Genomic DNA, 20,379 nt, shown 5'->3' on the forward strand with positions numbered 1-20,379 from the left:
TTTTGAAAATGTGCGTATGGACTAATTCCTGCAGGGCCTCCCCACTTCCTTTGTATAAAATGCACAGAAGCCCTGTTCAGTTTTAAGCTGACCTGCCTCTCCTTATTTGGATATGAAGACTGAAGTCAGCCTAGCAGTGTCCCTGGTATTTGTAATTGGCAGAGATGGCCAGGGAAACCACCACCGAGATTTCATAGTTGCATGACTGTTGCTGATGAAATGATTCATTTGCCTTAGAATGAATTGCTAACCATGAGGTCAACTTCAGAGCAGTCAACAGCACTCAGCAAAAGAACCAATCAGTGGGAGGCGTATTCTTCAAAGAGTGAATCTTTCCGGTCATACACAGTAGAAGAGAAGTACAGCTAGAGGATATATAGTGAACTTTTACCATAAATTTATGAAAGAACCAACACAGCAGGTCTAGCTAGGCTTATACTGATTTTAAAAGCTTGAATTAAAATGTGTTTTTTTTTTCTAGAATATAAATAGGTTTGTAGAAAAATAGTAAGCAGGAGCTATAAAAAGAAATTGAATGAGCTTATATAGGAATTTGAATTTTCTCTTATAATACTTTAAATGCTATTTTATGTCATCCTAGAGGTTGAAATGTCTATTAACCAGGTTGCATAGGTTTTACCAGTGCCACTGTTAAGTTGTGTACTTCAGGTATTTTACCCTTCTCACTATTTTATTTATTTATTTATTTATTTATTTATTTATTTATTTAAGACGGAGACTTGCTCTGTCACCCAGGCTGGAGTGCAGCGGTGCGATCCCAGCACACTGCAACAACCAACTCCCTGATTCAAGCGATTCTCCTGCTTCAGCCTACCGAGTGGCTGGGATTACAGGCATGTGCCACCACACCTAGCTAATTTTTGTATTTTTAGTAGAGACAGGGTTTCACCATGTTGGCCAGGATGGTCTTGATCTCCCGACCTCGTGATCCACCCACCTTGGCCTCCCAAAGTGCTGGGATTACAGGCGTGAGCCACCGCGCCTGGCCCTTCTCGCGGTTTTGAATCATCAAAAGAAATGTTCAATCTTGCTTTTTAGTTAATTAGATTTTATTGACCTTTGAATGACTCTAACACTTGAAAAATCAAGAAAGGATCTAACAAAAGACTAGACCAAGAGGACTCAAGATTCTTCTCATTCATTTTTGAGATGCTTCTTTAATTAATAAATTATATCTGTTTGAATGAACAAGACACAAAAAGTTTTATCATAGAGTATTTTCAAAACAACATAATAGGGAGATTAATATGTTTCCTGAGTTTTCAGAATGTGGGTGGTAGGCTAGTGAACGCTAGGAACAGCAACCTTTAAAATCATTGGTAATGGGCCAGACGCGGTGGCTCAAGCCTGTAATCCCAGCACTTTGGGAGGCTGAGACGGGCGGATCATGAGGTCAGGAGATCGAGACCTGGCTAACCTGGTGAAACCCCGTCTCTACTAAAAAAAAAAAAACACAAAAAACTAGCCGGGCGAGGTGGCGGGCACCTGTAGTCCCAGCTACTCGGGAGGCTGAGGCAGGAGAATGGCATAAGCCCAGGAGGCGGAGCTTGCAGTGAGCTGAGATCTGGCCACTGCACTCCAGCCTGGGCAACAGAGTGAGACTCCGTCTCAAAAAAAAAAAAAAATCATTGGTAATGGCTTCTATTATTTGAAGTTTCCCTTCCCTAACCCCACCTTGTTGGTGCAGGCTCTTCGTAGCTACTAAACAGCATTACCACGTAAGAACACCAAAAATTGTTGATGGTCTTGTCCGCCCACTAGAAGATAAATTTCATGTGAGCAAAATTTTGGGTGTTTAGTTTTTCGCCATGTATCTAGTATTTGAAACAATGCACATCACATAGGGAGTACATAATATTTAGGAATGCGTTGAATAAATTCACAGGAAGTTTTCATCTGCCAAGGGATATTGTAGTTAACGCTATCAAATAAATGCCCAGGAGCTTAACTTTTGTCTAATTACTGCCTCTTTAGTATTTGAGGGACTCACAGATCCTAGCTGTTTGAAACAGGCTTTGTCTGATAATTTAAATTTTTATAGGGAAGTTTGGTATGGATATTAGTGAAGCGTAAACTATAAACACTCCGTGGGAATTTTAGATTGACTTTGGCAGATCACAAAAAGGTATAACAATTCTAGTTTAGAAGTAGAATCAGCAAGAACCAAAATTGGGCCAATATTCACTGAAGGTGAAGGTGGACAACTTCTTCACTGAAGCCCTAGGTCACATGAGTTCAGGATGAGAGACGACCTATGGTTGCCTCCCTACTGACTATATAAGAGAATAATAGACACCAGTCACTAAAGTTGTGGAAGAGAGGCTAAGTATTCTGGTAAAATAATTACCTGGTAGGAGCTGATATAAAAGAACTCTAATTATAAATTGGGTCTTTATTTCCCGTGGTGATTGGAGACTGGGGAAAAATGGTTATGCACGAACTTTAAGGATTCTGTTAAAAATAAATTGCTTGAGAAACAATGTACACCATCAAAGTAGATGTTTTAGAGAGTAAAATCAATATTTGGGGAATAAATGTGAAACCTCTAAGTTCTAAAAGGTAGCTGTATCTTTCCTTTCTAGTTTATGACATTAAGAAGAATCACTTAAACCAACATTAGCTTAGAGGCAAAGGTCTCTAGCTGTTGAATAATTAGTTTCAGAAGTTCCAGCTATGCATCCCTGAACATTATCTAAGCTGCCAACTCATTTATTCCCTGTATGAAAGCTTTCCTTTTCTTTGGACCAGGTGGGACCTTTACTCAGCTATATTCATTCAGACTTTTTTCCCAGTTCATTAACCAATTGTCAATCTTTCTAAAACCCTGAGGCAGAAAGTTTAAAAAAAGGGGAATAGATGAGAACTATGAGGCTCTGCTGTATGTATCTGTGGTAATTCTACTAATTAGGGAAAACCTTGTCAATTGAAACACACACACACACGCATACACATAGACAAAGAAATCCAAATCAAAACACAGAACTTACCTCTTCCACCCCTCCCAGCCCCCATGGTGGCCTTTGCAGACACTGTCTAATTAAGGTATCTACTTATAGTTACTCGTCAGTTATCAACTTTTAGTTGGTTACCCTTAGCAACATTTCTGCTCTAGATTTAGCTAGAAATAAAGCTTCAAACACTATGGATTAGAGAGCTAAATGTCCTACAGAGCAGCAAATGAAATAAGTCACTTCACCAAACAATTATTTTTACTAAACTTTTGAATAAAATAGACTTTGCAGACGCAGTTTAAAAAAATTAGAGCAAATAGCCATGCATGTGATCTACTGTCCTTCTTGAGCAAGGATAGCTAGTCTTACACTACAGTAAAAATATTACTCGTTTTTTTATTTTATTCCCCCAACATTTTACATCCAAATGATACCTTCTTTAAAGATTTAATAGAAATTTTTCTCCAACCTTAACTTATACTATTTCAAAATATCATTGTTAATCTTTGGCCTTCTGTATGGGGTGAGAAAAATAATAAATAATATATAATACTATGTTAGAAATAATGCATATAATTTAATAGTAAATAATATACTCCTGTCTTAAGAGACATTTTCTTCATATTTTCTGAGCAATAGAACACAGTCTGTAATAGTCTCATAGCTTTCTTTTCTACACAGCAGTTTCCAAACTAGTGTTTCTAATATATATATGTTCGGCATAAATAGAATCATTCACAGAAGGAATTTTCAAGATTCTATTCTCTAACTAGCCAGTATCTTGTCTTTTACATCCATGAAAACGATAACTGCCCTATTTTATCAAGGTTCCTTTGGTGTTCACCCACACATTTTATTTAATGGTAGGCATGTAGGAGAGAAATCTTGGCTCATATTGTGAAAGTAAAGCCACATACAGTTAAAAAAAAAAAAGTTCTTTATAAGATCTTATAACCAGGAGCAAGATATTGATTAGATTTTCAGTTGTGAACAAAAGCATCTAAGGATGAGAATTCTTTCCAGATCTTTCCTGAAGAGACAAATAAGACTTCCTGAACTGACACAATAATGTTTTTTGCTAAATCTTTTCTGGTTTTAAGAAAGTTACGTGAATGTGAAAATTGAGCCTGCTACTTTATATTCCAGTAAATTATGTAAGGTGATTTCTAAGGCAGTTTTCACAGATGTAGTAATGTTCAAATGACCTTCTCCAAGTCACAATGACTCTTCCCTCCTCAACACTCACCAATTTATTTCTCTTGACAGACGTTTCTTTCTCTCCTCCTCTCATTTATTTTTTCTTTCAACTCAATTCACTCTAGTTCATCATTATTTATTTAGTCCTTGTTATGTGTAAGACACTATAAGGATTTGAAATATTAATAAAGCATGGTAACTGCACCGGAATTAGAGACGCTTTAAAAGGGGAATTCAGTGAACATAGTACAGATGGGAATGAAAATGAGGCTTGTAAGAGACTCTGAGAAAGAAGTTGAGAAGGAGGAACCTAGATGATGCGCTCCTTAGGGACAGGGCCTGTGCCTTCATATTCATTTGCCAGGCCTGGGGCCAGAATACAAATTAAAGTCCATATGTAGTATGTCTAAATACATAAAAGTTAATCAAGTAGACTCTCAAATGGTGATTTAACGTATGGTCTACCCTCTTAATCTTGGCAAATATATTTTTAAATGACAGAATTAAAAATATATAAAAGTTATGTTTTGATATGACTAAAAGTCAACCAAATTTTTTAAAAAACTAAATTTACTTATTCTTTTACATATCTGAGGACTCTATTCATGGATCAACAATGTTTGGATAAGTAATAAAGTGAAAATATGCATAAGTCATAAACTAGTAATATGCTTATCCAATTTATTTATTTTTTCTGCCTTTATTTCAATAGGATGACTATGCTGCATGATCAAGTTTTACACAACCAGTGTTCTATTAATGTCAATGATCTAAAGGAATAAAAGTACAAGCACATAAATAGCTTTCAAAATTTAAATGTATTTTTGTCAAACTTGCATAAGAAAGTAAATATTAATATAAATAAGTGAAGGTTAGTTTTCATAAGTTTTTAAAAATGTTACTTTTCTTCTAAAATACACATTTTCAAAATTATAAGCAAAATACAAAATGTAATTTACAGTAATCAAAATTTATAATTATTTTTGTAAATCTAAAGATTGTCATTTAATTTTGAAAAACATCTCAGTTATTCTATGAAATACATTTATAAAAATAAAACTATTTGAAATTTTAGTGATCAACATCCATTTAGTTGTTAATATTAAAGAATTGGCTGCACTGTGTTACAGCTAGAAATATGTTTATTTATAAGTTCTATGAATTATTTAATATTGTAAAATATTCCTTGTTCTCCATGTGCGACAGTGACACATAATGTGCTAATTTAAAAGTACTTTCTGAGCCATGAACTGTAAATAAGAAAGAGCATAAAACAGATGCTAGCACTACTGGTAGTTGGCTATAGTCAAATTTATTGCTATCTGAGAGAAAGAATATGACAAGTTAAAATAATCTGTATTTTCTTTCTTAAGAGCTTCCACTGCTCAAATCCTCCTGATACTCCAAAAAGGTGTCCAAATGCAACGTGGACAGTGGCACCATCCTCCAATGTTCATGGCATTTGGGGATTTGGGGCAGGCAGTTTTTCTTTCAAGGTAATAGGGCAAGAGATGTGAAGAAACATTTCCTTGGGCCATAAGAACATCTGCGCAGGTACTGAGCTCTGGATCCTAAGTGAAAGAGATGCCTGTGAGTTTTAAAATAATTTTTAATGTAGATTTATGATATGTAGGATCCTTAAAAACTTAAGAACTCAGGGGAGAAACACCTTTAATCCAAGTCCAGAGCCATTACTATCCAGTACCTAGCACACTACCTTATGTATAGTGGGGTTCGACAAACGCCTTAGTTATTATAAAAGTTACTAATTAATTATAAATATGTGGAGTGAAGAGAATATAAAAGAGCTAAACTTTGAAGACTGCTAAAAGGGACTTTCATAATCCCAGAAAAACATATTTGTAGAAAAAACAAGGATGGATTTATCTCTAAAAAGTGTAAGTTTGATGTACTGGTAGAATTTCTATAAGGACGTGTCTGTTAAGCAACTGAAAATCTTAGGCTTGATCAAAATAAAATAATCGGTAAAGGCTGAAATATTATGACTCATACCTTAGGGTTTGTTTGTTTGTTTTTGGAAAAGTTTAAAAAAATACCAAGTATTCCACAAAATAATGCATGAGGTTCCTATTTTAAAGATGGTGGTGGAAGGTGGGTGTTTCCGTCTTTCTTTCCTAAGAATAAAAATCAAAACTCAGAATGCAAACTTCAGTTTTGGTAAAAATAGAAAATAGCTGAAGCGCCAAACTACATAATAGGTCTAGACAGCTGTTCACATCATGATGGGCAAGGGTAGTGCAGAAAGAATCAGATGGAGGGACTCACAGCAGTAGGTCTAGGGGGAGAAAACAGTGAAGATGTTTTTTTGAAAGAAAGGAACACAGCCTGAGTCCCAGTTGCTAAATCCTTTGTTTTTAACAGCTGGACAATGGTGCACACACTGGGGGAAGCAGCAAGTAAGGGTGGAGCTAAAAATAATCACATAGTCAAGCTTTATTTCCAGGAGGCTGGCTGTCTGCACAGCAGCACGGCAGAGGAGAGACCTCACACTGTAAACAATGCCAAAGCTGGGGAGAGGTAAGTGCTATAGGAACTCCCTACACACCCAAGGATAAGAAAACTCCAGTTAGCCTGGAATTCTGTGCTCACTCCTCTACACATACATTTCCCATCAATATCTGATCCAGGGCAATTTTACCTCCTTCAAAGATGAACACTGAACATAAAAATTTCTATACAAAATTTTGACAAGAGAAAAATGCAGAAAGAAATATATAAAATAAAAGTCAAAAAAGAAAAGCCACTAGAAAAAAATTAACACATAACAGATAAATATTGTACCAAAATATATAATTGTTAATAACCCCTCCAAATTAAAGGATTAATTATCCCTATAAAAAAAGGAGACAAAACAGAAATATAAATGTTCACAGATGAAATGCTGATGAAAGAGGAGACAAAATGTGAACAAAAGAGCTCAGGGAAAAAATGAAACAAAATTCATAAATGAGGACAAAACTGGAAGAAACATAAAATGAGTAGTTTTTAAAACAATAATGGGAGTAGATAATGATGTAAGAATATAAACTAAAAAGGAAATAATGATTTGTTTTTTTCAATTCAAGAGAAACTGACAAGGAGAATAGATAAAGGGGATTACATGCATAACTGAAGTCCCCTAAGAATAAATCTACACAAAATTAAAGAACACAAATTTATAACAATAAAATTCAAGAAAACATTTCTAAAATTAAAGAAGACTTGAAGTTAAATATTGATATGGCACATCATGTCCCTGGGAATATTGACCCCAATGAGTCAACATAAGTCATATTCCAGTTAAAAGGACTTCAAATATAAAGAAATATTTTTTGACAGTCAAAAAATTAAAGAAATTATTATTAAACACATGAAAAGCTGCCTTTCTCACTAATAAGAAGAAAAATTTGAATTAGAATTGTACTGATATATAATTTTCCATCTATGAAATTGGCAAGAAAACAGATAATGTACCCTTGGGGATGGTGTAGAGATAACAGGCAGACTGATAGTTAAAGTATAAATTGGTATGACTCTTATGAGAAATTTGCTTATATCCATACAAATTTCAAATTCATATTACCTAGAAATGGCAGTTTCTCCTTCAGAAATTTATCGTATAAACATAATCTTAAAACTGTGAAATAGCATACATATATAAGTTATTTGCAATATTATTTATAACAGCAAACAATGAAAACCACACACACACAAACATACCCCTTCACATAATGGAATACCATACAGTCTCAAAATGAATGAAGAAGCTCTTTATGCATTAATATGGGGTGATATTCAAAATACAGGATGAAGTGGAAAATATCAATGTGTGAAACAACTCATATTCTGTCATCCAAGTGATAAAGACGAATGTAAGAAGGTACGTTTGTGTACATGAGTGTGCTAGATCTATTCTTGTGAATCTCAGGAAGAATACATAAAATGATAACATGAGTTGCCTCTGGGAAGGGGAACTGGGAAAGGGCTAAAAAAATACAGTTGAGTTTGAAAATTTAGAAACCACGTTAAAATTCTTACATACATTTACATACTATTTAGGTTTGGTAGGCAATCACCTACTAAAGAAAATACAATTATAGTGGCCTGAATAATTTAATGTGGATCAGGGAACAATCTGTAGGCTAGAAACAGTTGAGTATTCCAGGGCTGGCCAATAGAACTTTCTGCAGTGATTAAAATGTTCTATAATTCTGCACTATCTTATATGGCAGTCACTAGCACATGTAGCTACAGCTATTAAACACTTGAAATGTGGTTACTGTAATGAAGGAATTATTTATTTTATTTTATTTTATGTTTTTCCACTTACATTGAAATGACTACCTGTGGCTAGTGGCTACCATATGGGACAGCAGAGCTTTATACTAAAGAATGCTGAGCTCTAAGCATTAAAATACTGAGCTTTGAAGACAGAATATTTATGACATTAACATGAATAATTTATACTTTTCTCATGCAATACAATGCTCTGTATACAAAATCCTAGTCTTCACCTGGGTAGGTTTGTTCCTGTTTCTCAAATTCCTCCAAGCTCTGACCAGAGCATCAGGTAGGCCACATGGTGTCTCTGTAGAAATTAGGAAAAAGGAGCAACTCCACAAGCAGATGGCTGGGGCAATAAATGGTGGCTTGGTGTGTACTACAAAAGGTGACCCTCTCTTTGGGCAGTCTCAGTCCCTGCCAGGGCAGGCAGCTGGTGAGGGGAGCACAAGCTGGGTTCCACCGGCACTAGTACCTTGTGAAATTGTGGCACTCTTGTCCTGTGAAGCATCTGCCCACTTACATATGGTGGCCCTGCCCATAACCTTTCCCCAGAACTGACACAAGTGTTGACCATTCAACCACAGAGACCTTCAAGATCCAGATTCCCTCTACCCGCTACTGTGTTAACTCCTTAAGTCTAAAACTTGTCTGCTAGTATGAGCTGAGCCTTCTGCCTTTCTTTTCTCCAGAATTATTCCCATATTATAATTATAATGAAGGTATAGAAATGCCTGCATCAGAACACAGGTTTGAGGATCAAACAATGTAATTCATGGATAACACTGCACTTTTGTCTAGGCTTCAGTGGGTGCACAGTAATGCTTAGTTCATCCTCCCACATGGATGTGATCGTGTGTATGTTAAAAAGAAATGGTCCCTACGAATGTATCAGTTGCCACCTGCTTGTTGCTGACATGCAACAGAGGCTTAGAGACAGTACATGAGAAGCAGGATCTGAGCATAAGTAGGAAGCTCGTGTGTGTACATCTATCTGAATTTGGAGGGATAGTTCATTAATGGAATTTAGCCATAGCACACACTTCAACAACCCCCCCGACTTTCCTGGTTCTGTCCATCAAACTGTGTATCGTATTTTCCTGATCTCTCTGCTTTGTTCAAATTAGTCCCACTTTATGAATAAAAAAGTTGAGTTTCAAATGTTTAAAATGATTTACCCAAAGCTGCACAACTGGAGGCAGAGTCCAGTTCCTTTTTACACTCTAAGTCTAGTTTTCTTTAGACCAAACTCTAGCTAACTAAATATAATATACCAGTAATAACATATTTGTCATTTGTCTGTCACAATTCATGCTACTGACTCAACATAAAGTATGGACTATGAAGAAGGTTGGTGCATGGCTTGATTAGTCACCAAATTTGCCTCGTTAGAATTTACTGAAGGATGAGCCTTTATTCTCACAGACCTCCTGGACTGACAGTATAAGAGGCCATGAAACTCAAGCTCGCAATTTACACATGAGTGGTAGTGATTGATTCAGATTCTGTAATGCATTCCTTCCCTGGGTCTTCTTATGACAATGCCAAACCAGAAAGAGAACTGGTCAAGCTACGGTTAATATGAGAAATAAGAGAAAAACCAAGTTTCTTAACAGACTCATCCTTGAGCCCTAGACTTATTTGCAAGGAAGAAAAGATATCTTTTTCTACATATTGCATTAATTACCCCGTGCACTAAATAAAGCCCCCAATGTGGCACACCCACTATTTGGTAATACATATATAAATTCTTATTTTGGTCTCTTTTGACTCAAAGGAGAGAACTGAGAAGGACGTCTGATCTATTTTAGGCCCCAAATTAAGGATGACCAATTTAAAATTCATCAACACAGTATTTATAAATAAAACAAGACTCAGTTGAGGTGGTAATACTTCCTCCCTGTCTCCCACTCTCTGAAGTGTTGCAAGCTTACCTTCAGGCCTAAAAATAGGGCAGCCTTGCTGAGTCATTAATACATTTTGCCCCTATACCTCATAAGAACATAAAACCCTTGACAACAATACTTAAAATCTTGTCTTCTTGAGTCCACACTCCTGTTATGGAACCAGACCCAAATTCCATTATGGTTCCAGAAAACTAGTCCTAGCAAATCAGATCATTGCCAGTGACCTAGAGGCATCCACTTACTTTGACAGAGAGGGCATTTTCCTCCTTACAGAAGAATAAATGAGGTTATCTCCCTTAGCTTCAGTCGGTCACCAAATTTCCCTTATTAGTGATTTATTTTGAGAAGAATCTTTCTTCTTATGGGAACTCAGATATTCAGACAGACTGTTGGGATTGGTAGGGACTTAGGGTTCATAAAACCCAAGTTCCTCATTGGATGCCTAATAAACAACAAACACAGGACTGTCAGGAGAAGTTTTATGTATAACTAGTAGGTTTAAAAAAAAAAAACTTCAGAGTTCTAGTTGTCTTTCTCTTGTAATTACTCAACATCACAGTAACATGAAATCCAGTGGATAACATAAAATTACCCTATATTCAAACATTCACTCATTCAATTCATAATATTCATCAGGAATGTGTGCAAGCTCCTGTACTAGATACTAGCTATAAGTGCAATTGATGTGGTTTCTGCCTTCACAGGACTTAATTTAGTGGGTTACACAGACAATATGAAAGGCAACTATGATCATGTGATGCTTATGTATGAGGGCAGAACAGGGGTGTGACAGGAGCATATGGGTTGAGAAACTGGTAGATGCAGAGACCTAAAACATTCCTGAATGTATTTGGACATCAAGGAAGGCTTTCCACGCAAAGAAACACATAAGCTATACCCTGAATGATGAATTAAGAGTTAGCTGAAAATGAGAATGGGGATAAAAAGGAATAGTGTCCCAAGCAAATCCAAAGACCCAGAAGTAGGTGAAATAAAGCAAATTCAATGAACCAAAGCCACGCAGTCTAGCAAGAGCTCAGGTAGTCCAGGACAGCATAGTGAGCCACAAGGCTGGAAAAGTAAGCAAGACTCAGATTATAAACTGTATCATTATACGCTGCATTAAGGAGTTTGAATTTTTGTCTAAAAGTTTTGGAACCAAATAAAGAACTTTAGCATCTGGAAAAGATTGCTGTGGTTATTTTATGTACAGGAAATGAATTGGAAAAGAATAGTCTTAAGGCAAGGAAGTCAGTTTTGGAGAGGTTGCTTAGGAATTCAGACATGTAATGTTGTATGTAATCTGAACTAAAAATAGTAAATGCATTTCAGAAATATTTATGCAGTTGAATGGGTAGAGCTGCGATTTACCAGGACAAACAAGAATACCCAAGAGCTTATGCCTCTCTGTATCTCCCTTGCCCAACAGCACATAAATATGAGAGATCACAGATCAAGCCAGCAATAAAACCCCTGGAGTAAACCACCTGACCTCCAATGCTTCTAGGGTAGAGTCTTCAAGATTTATAGGATGAAGGCTAACAAAAGCCTTCCTTTCTCACTGGTGTACATTTCGCAGATACTTATTGAGGGTCTTCTGTGTTTCAAGTATTGGCCCAGGTCCTGGGAATAGAAATGAAAAGGACACAGTGTCCACACTGAAAGACCCCTGTATTGTAAAGTAGACAAATATATGAATGGATAATTATAAAACAATGTATAAGTAAAGTTTGGCTACCTCTGAATGAGTATATGTGAACACATAATCCAACCAAGTAAATCATGAAAGCATCCGTGGGTACCTCCATGGAAGGTTTCCAGGTCTCATTCATAAAAATGAGTAGGAACACATAGAAGAAAGGAGGAAAAGGGAAGTATGGTATCAATAAAGGCATGAAAGTGGGCTGGGCGGAGTGTCTCATGCCTGTAATCCCAGCACTTTGGGAGGCCAAGACAGGTGGATCACAAGGTCAGGAGATCGAGACCATCCTGGCCAACACGCTGAAACCCCGTCTCTACTAAAAATACAAAAATTAGCCGGGCGTGGTGGCGGGCACCTGTAGTCCCAGCTACTCAGGAGGCTGAGGCAGGAGAATGGTGTGAACCCCAGAGGCGGAGCCAAGATCACCACTGCACTCCAACCTGGGCTACAGAGTGAGACTCTGTCTCAAGAAAAAAAAAAAAAAAAGCATGAAAGTAAAAAGTTACATGGTTTCTGGATGAAGGACATAAGCAATATTGCACAACTGAGGCATGAAGTGAGAGGCAGAGTGCTGTAAGATAAAGGTCAGGAGGTTCATAGAAATGGCCTGGTAGGCCATGTTAAGAAAATTGGATTTTAACTGCTAGGCAATGGAAAGCTATTGAAAATACTGAAAACAGCAAAACATAAGTTTAATGGTCCTTCTTAGTGTAGTGGTGAGTGAAAAAACTGTCCAATAAAATCAGATTTGTGTTTTTGACACTGATACTACGATATCTGTACAGAGAATGTGATTTAAAGGAATATATCTAAACGTAAGAATGCAGGAGGCTCTTGAAAAAGTCAGAAAGAGAAATGAAGGCATGATCAGTGCCTGATATCAGGCAAAGTTACAGATGGAGAGAAAAATGAATGAGAGAATCTTAGAAGAAAACACAGGCAGAATTTTGTGATAGATTGCATTGGGATTGGTGAGGGAGCAGGACAAAAAAAGTTTAGCTGGTTTCTAGTTTGAGGGACTGGATAGGTCTAATCATTGAGATAGAGAATACTGAAGATGGGTTCATTTTGTATATTGCATTATAAATGTCTAGGTAACATATGACTGTAGCTCTGGTATGTTGAAATATATGTGAGTCCAGATCATCAAGATGATGTAGACTTTTGAGTTATCAACATATGGGTGTCAAAGAGACCCTAGAAATAAATGGGAGCAGTTATTTATTTATTGTCTAACTGATCAAACACATATTTAGTACTTTGTAAGTGTATCAGAATATTACATAGAGGAAAAGTGTGACAAGAAAAGAACACTGACAGCTAAAAAGACTGACATTCAAGAGATGAAAAAAGGCAGAGGTATCTACAAATGAAACAGAGGAGAAGCCATCAGATAGTTTCAAGAAGAACCATGAGCGTGGGTATCACAGAATTCAAGAAAACAGAAAGCAAAATGAATAATTCTAGTAAAATAAGGATTAAAATGACCTTTGCAAGAAGACATAACTATCCTAAATATATATGCATTAAACATTAGAGCACCCAGATTCAGAAAACAAGTTCTTCTCGGCCCACAAAAAGACTCAGACAACCACTCAATAATAGTGGGAAACGTCAACACCCCACTGACAGCATTAGACACACCATCGAGGCAAAAAACTAACAAAGAAATCCTGGACTTAAACTTGACACTTGACCAGTTGTACCTAATAGCATCTACAGAACACTCCACCCAGTAACCACAAAATATTCATTTTTCTCATCTGTACATGGAACATTATCCAAGATCAACCACATGCTCAGCCATAAAGGAAGTTTCAATAAATTCAAAAACATTGAAATCAAACCAAGCACATATTCAAACCACAGTGCAATAAAAATAGAAATCCATATCAATGGGATTTCTAAAAACTATGCAAATTCGTGGAAATTAAACAACTTGTTCCTGAATGATTCATGGACAAACACAGAAATTAAGGCAAAAATCAAAAACTTATTTGAAATTGATGAAAATAGGTACAAAACTCACCAAACTCTCTGGGATGCAGCTAAAGCAGTGTTAAGAGGAAAGCTAACAGTATTAAATGGCTTCATCAAGAAGTTAGAAAGATTTGAAATTAACAATCTAACTTTACACCTAAAGGAACTAGAAAAAAAAAGAGAACCAAACAACCCCAAGGCCAGTGGAAGAAAAGACATAACAAAAATTAAAGAAGAACTGAATGAAATTGACATGCAAAAATTCATACAAAAGACTTTCTGTTTTTCTTTTGTTAATCTAGCTAGTGGTCTATTGATCCTGTTTGTTTCTTGAAGGAGCAGCTCTTGGTTTCATTGTTCTTTTTTTTTTGCGGTATATTGGGAAACTGAGGCCCAAAATGATTAAATAAATTATTTATAGACACATAAATAAATTCTTAGTGGCTAAATTGATCTTTCTTCACTGACAGTATGATTTTATGCCTAAAAAAACCCTAAAGAATCCACCAAAAGGCTACTAGAACTGATCAAATATTTTAGTAAGGTTTCAGTATACAAAATCAATGTACAAAAGTCAGTAGTATTCCTATACATCAATAATGTCCAGGCTGAGGGTCAAATCAAAACACAATTCCACTTAGAATAGCCACAAGAAAAATAAAATATCTAGAAATACAGCTAACCAAGAAAATGAAAGATTTCTACAAGGAGAACTATAAAACACTGCTGAAAGAAATTAGAGATGGCACAAATAAATGGAAAAAAACCCATGCTCATGGTTTACATGAATCAATATCACTAAAATGGCCACACTGCCCCAAAGTAATTTACAGATTCAAATCTATTCCTGTCAAAGTACCCACATCATTCTTTACAGAATTATTAAAAACTATTCTAAAATTCATATAGAACCAACATAGAGCCCAAATAGCCAAAAATCCTATGTGAAAACAACAAAACCAGAGGCATCACACTGAGTTCGTCCTATGCTATAAGGTTTTAATAACCAAAACACATGGTACTTGTACAAAAACACACATAGAACAACGAAACAAGATACAAAAGTCAGAAATAAAGCTGCACACTTACAATCATCTAATCTTTGACAAGGCCAACAAAAACAAGCCATAGGGAAGGGCTCCCTATTCAGTGAACGGTGCTAGGATAACTGGCTAGCCATATGCAGAGGAATAAAACTAGACCCTTACTTCTCATCATATACAAAAATTAACTAACAATGGATTAGAGATTTAAATGTGAAACCCCAAACTATAAAAATCCTAGAAGAAAACCTGGAAAATACCCTTCTTGACCTTAGCCTGGGCAAATAAATTTTGGCTAAGTCCCCAGAAGCAACAGTAGCAGAAATAAAAATTGACAAGTGGAATCTTAATAGAACTAAAAAGCTTCTGCACAGCAAAAGAAGCTATCAACAGAATAAATGAACAACCTACAGAGTGGGAGAAAATATTGTAAATTATGCATCTGACAAAGGTATAATATCCAGAATCTATCAGGAACTCAAACAAATCAACAAGTAAAGCCCAAACAAACCCATTAAAAAATGGTCATGGACATGAACAGATGTTTTTCAAAAAAAGGCATACAAATGGCAAACATATAAAAAAATGCTCATCATCACTAATCATCACAGAAATGCAAATCAAAACCGCTATGAGATCTCATCTCACACAAGTCAGAGTGGCTACTACTAAAAAGTCAGAAAACAACAAATGCCGGTGAGGCTACAGAGAAAAGGGAATGCTTTATACTCTTGGTGGAAATGTAAATTAGTTCATCCACTGTGAAAAGTAGTTGGGAGATTTCTCAGAGATTAAAACAGAGCTACAAGTGACCGAGAAATCCCATTACTGGGTATATACCCAAAGGAAAATAGATCATTATACCAAAAAGATACATGCACTTGTATGTTTATCATCACCCTATTCACGATAGCAAAGATGTGGAATCAACCTAGGTGCCCACCAATGGTGGATTGATCACAAAAATGGAGCGCATACACACCATGGAATCATTGCATAGTGTATGATTGTATACACTGTACAATCATAACAAAGAACAAAATCATGTCCTTTGCAGCAACATGGATGGAACTGGAGGCCATAAGCCTAAGCCAATTAACACAGGAATAGAAAGCCAAATATTGCATGTTCTCACTTATAAGTGGAAGCTAAACATGAAGCACCCATGGACATAAACCTGGGAACAGCAGACACGGTAGGCTACTTGAGAAAGAAGGAGGGAGAGGGAAATGGGTCAAAAAAACTATCTATTGGTTACTATACTCACTACCTGGGTGCAATATACTCATGTAACAAACCTGCACATGTACTCCCTGTATCTAAAATAAAAGTCGAAAATAAAAGTTGAAAAAAAATTCTACATGCCAAACTGTAAAAATTAAAATAAAATAAAATTACCTTTGATTCAAAGACTATAAAATGTACAGATGATACTAGTGAAAGTACCAGGGTAATCATTAACAGAATGGGCCACCCAATTTGACCTCAGTGTGCCCAGTGGCCAACTACCTTAGAGCTTAAACTTTGTTCCCTGGCCCCCCACAACTGGGAAAATAAATTGAATCAAATACAATTATCTTGTACAATGTAGGGATTTTATTTTTCCCTTGAAGCCAGCCAAAGAAAAGGAACTTTCCAAGGTAATTTTTAAGAAATGGACTTTTCTATAATGTGAAAGAGCACTGGACCAGGATTCAGGAGAATTAATGCTCTAACCAACACTAATCTTCTTGGTAATCTTAGGTAACCCATTTAAGTTTGTGGACCTTATATTCTTTATCTATAAAATCTAGATGGACTAGATAATCTTTAAAAACCCTTCCCACCATTCATCTATATGATTATAGGCATGATTACGTACTATGACTTGCTATGACCGTAGATACACAAATCTGTTCACTCATAGGATATTCCAAGGACTCCTGGAAGTCATCTGTTCTCTGCCCTATTTTGGAAAGTTCTGTTTTTCTTCCAACTAGGAAAGCAATGTGAGAGATAGAATTTTGTGTTTTCCTTCAAGATGAGAAAACTCATTTATAAATTTGCGGCAACGCATATTAATCTCACAGTAAACGCCCACATAGCAACTGGCTTCATACAAAAAATAAAATAAAATAAAGGTCCTCAGAGAAACAGAACCTTTATTAAAAGATTTTTTTTTCTTAAATACCTGCATCAAGTTGTTCTCATCGTCTTTAAAATGCCTCTCATTAAATCACAGACTTTGTTCTGGCCCTGACAGAGTTTTTCATGAGTGGAATTGCAATGCTCTGTCAGTCTTTTGGAAGAAAACCTCAGAGAGTTTTAAATAATTAAAGCATTTACATATTAGAAGCAGGAAATAAAATGAGAGTCTTTTCAACATATCTTGTTTTCGTAGGCTTATCAGAAGATAAGGTAGTAAAATAGGACTAGGAAGGTGAAGAGAAGCTAAAGCAGGATACATTGTCAAGCAAGTTATCTTAGAAGGTATCTGGTCCTCAATTCCACTGATAATTGGGTGGCAGTGTGGAACACAACTCAGAGTTAACATAGCTGAAAAATAGGAAGCTAGAGTATTTATCTTCCAACCCCATCCATCATTGGCTGGGAGCTGCTCCTAGGGGCATGAATTCCACTAGCTTGGTATTCAGGTCAAGAGCAAGTCATCGAGCGAAGAACTGCAAATGCCTCTAGAAGGAAATGAATCTTAATGGCCCAGGAGTGCTGAGAAGATATGGGTGGGGCACAGGCAACATCCCCTACATTTCTCAAATATACTCTACACTTCACAATTCCTGTATTTATGTGCATGCTGTTTCCTCGGCCTAAAATGTTCATTTCTTTCCGCCTTCTTTTAGTCCTCCTCCAATACTAAAAGTTAACCTGTTTTCAAAATTTAGTCTAAATCTGTGTATTTTTGTGAAGTGAAGGTTATTTAACAGTTTTTCTTTATGTAAAAATAGTGTAATAGCTAACATTCACTGAGTTCTTAATTCTAAGGTAAGTACTATTAATATCTCCATTATACTGTAACACATGTAATAGCACCTGAGATGTCAAAGATAGGTGATAGGGCAAGGATTCAAGCCTAGATAGTCTGTCTCTAGAACCTATGCTCAAAAACATGATATCCCAAAGACTTATGACATGTAGCAAACTGACCCCAAGAGTTCAGCATCTAGATGGGGACACAGGTTATTTACCTTACAAGATAAGGAATATCTGGTAATTATCAAAGAAGTAAAATACATACAAACTTTTCTTTTGTATGAAAGACTAAGGATTAAAAAATCAATATGCATCTATTTGTTCTATGAGGTAAATAAAGAGTTCTGGAAAATAGCATTATTCAAACACGAAATTGTTGTTAATTTTCTAGAAATGATTACAGATCTATTTCTCAGATTAGGAAGCATACTGAGTACTAATACAAAGAAATAAATACGAATTCACATCTAGACATACTTACAGTGAAACTACAGATATCTTTATTTTAAAGATATCTTTAAAATAACCTGAGAGCAAAAGTAGATAATGTAAAAAGAACAAGAATTAGACTAACAGCAGGCTTCCCAAAAACAGTTGTAGAGACCAAGGGAAATTGGTCTCACAAAGATAAAGGGATATTTCAAAGTGCTGAAAGAAAGTAACTATCAACTCATAAATATCTGACCAGCTAAATTCTCATTTAAGAGTGAAAGTAAAAATCAAGATAATTTTAAATCAGAAAAATTGAGAGAATGTTTATCACTAAGGATCTTCTGTGAAAAGATATCAAAAGAAATGTATCCAAAAAGAAGGAAATTGAACACAGAAAGAAGAAATGAAATAGCATGAAGAAAATGAGCATGGAAATTAGCATCTGTTTAGATAATTTTTTTTTTTTTTTTTTTTTTTTTGAGAAGGAGTCTTGCTCTGTCGCCCAAGCTGGAGTGCAGTGGCGCTATTCCTGGCTCACTGCAAACTCTGCCTCCTGGGTTCACGCCATTTGCCTGCCTCAGCCTCCCGATTAGCTGGGACTACAGGTGCCCACCACCACGCCTGGCTAATTTTTTGTATTTTTAGTAGAGATGGGGTTTCACTGTGTTAGCCAGGATGGTCCAGATCTCCTGACCTCGTGATCCGCCCTCCTGGACCTCCCAAAGTGCTGGGATTACAGGTGTGAGCCACTGCGCCCGGCCATGTTTTGATAAATTTAAGCATGCATTGACTGCATAAAAATAAACCTAATGGCTAATTTGGAGGATCAAAAAATTAGTCAGTATTAAAATACTAGACAACAATGACAAACAAGATGGGGGTGATAAGAGTTACAATAATCTAAGTCTAGAATATTCAGAGAGGCTTGATTTATCTCTAACAAATAGAAATGGAAAATAATTTTCAATTTTTGTATGTGTAGGTAGGGAGGGAAGGGAAAAAGAAAACACGGTAATTTAATAAAATATAAGATGAAGAAGAGAGCAAATAAGACACCTATAAAATATAAAGAAAAGATAATATGAATTATAAGAGTTAACTATATAGTCCTTATACGTGTAAGGTACTGTTCTAAATATTTTACATATATAAAGTCATTCATTCTCCATAACAACCCAATGAAGCACTATGATATTATTATAATTTTCCTTATTTTACAGATGAGAAAAGTAACGTAAAGGAAGGTTAGAATTAAAATATAAGAAGTATAGCACCAAAGTCTGTACTATTAACTAGTATATTATGATGCATCTAGAAGTTAATCTAAATATTAGTAATCAAAACTAATGTAAATTCATTAAATTTATAAGGTACAGAGAGATTCTCAGACTAACTAACCAATGACATCAAAAGCTGGATATTTATAAAGATAATAGACAAATCTCAGTCAAGACTATTCATAAAAAGAAGGAGTGGGCTAGTAAATAAAAGGTGACATGTAAAGAAACTAATATCAAACTATTAGAACTTGTAAGAATTTCAACAAATTTGCTGGTTGGATATAACAGTCATCGTTATATGCCATTGCAAATCATTTGAAATGTACTTTTAAAAAATGTACTACTTTTGATTACTGATCCAACTATAAAATGTCTAGAAATAAATATACCAAAATACGCATAAGACTTTGAAGGACAAAATATTGACATTACTGAAATATTGACGACGAAGCTTCAGTAAGGTGAAAATGACGATTATGCCCAAATTAACCAATAAATTCAATTTGATCCTAATAACATTCCAAAAGGATTATTTTGGTGAAACTCCACAAATGAACATAAAAACATTTGCAATGACAAGAGTATTCAAGACAATTCTGAAGTGCAAAATTCATT

Source organism: Macaca thibetana, chromosome 6 (assembly GCF_024542745.1).
Source record: "Macaca thibetana thibetana isolate TM-01 chromosome 6, ASM2454274v1, whole genome shotgun sequence".
Lineage (NCBI taxonomy): Eukaryota > Metazoa > Chordata > Mammalia > Primates > Cercopithecidae > Macaca > Macaca thibetana.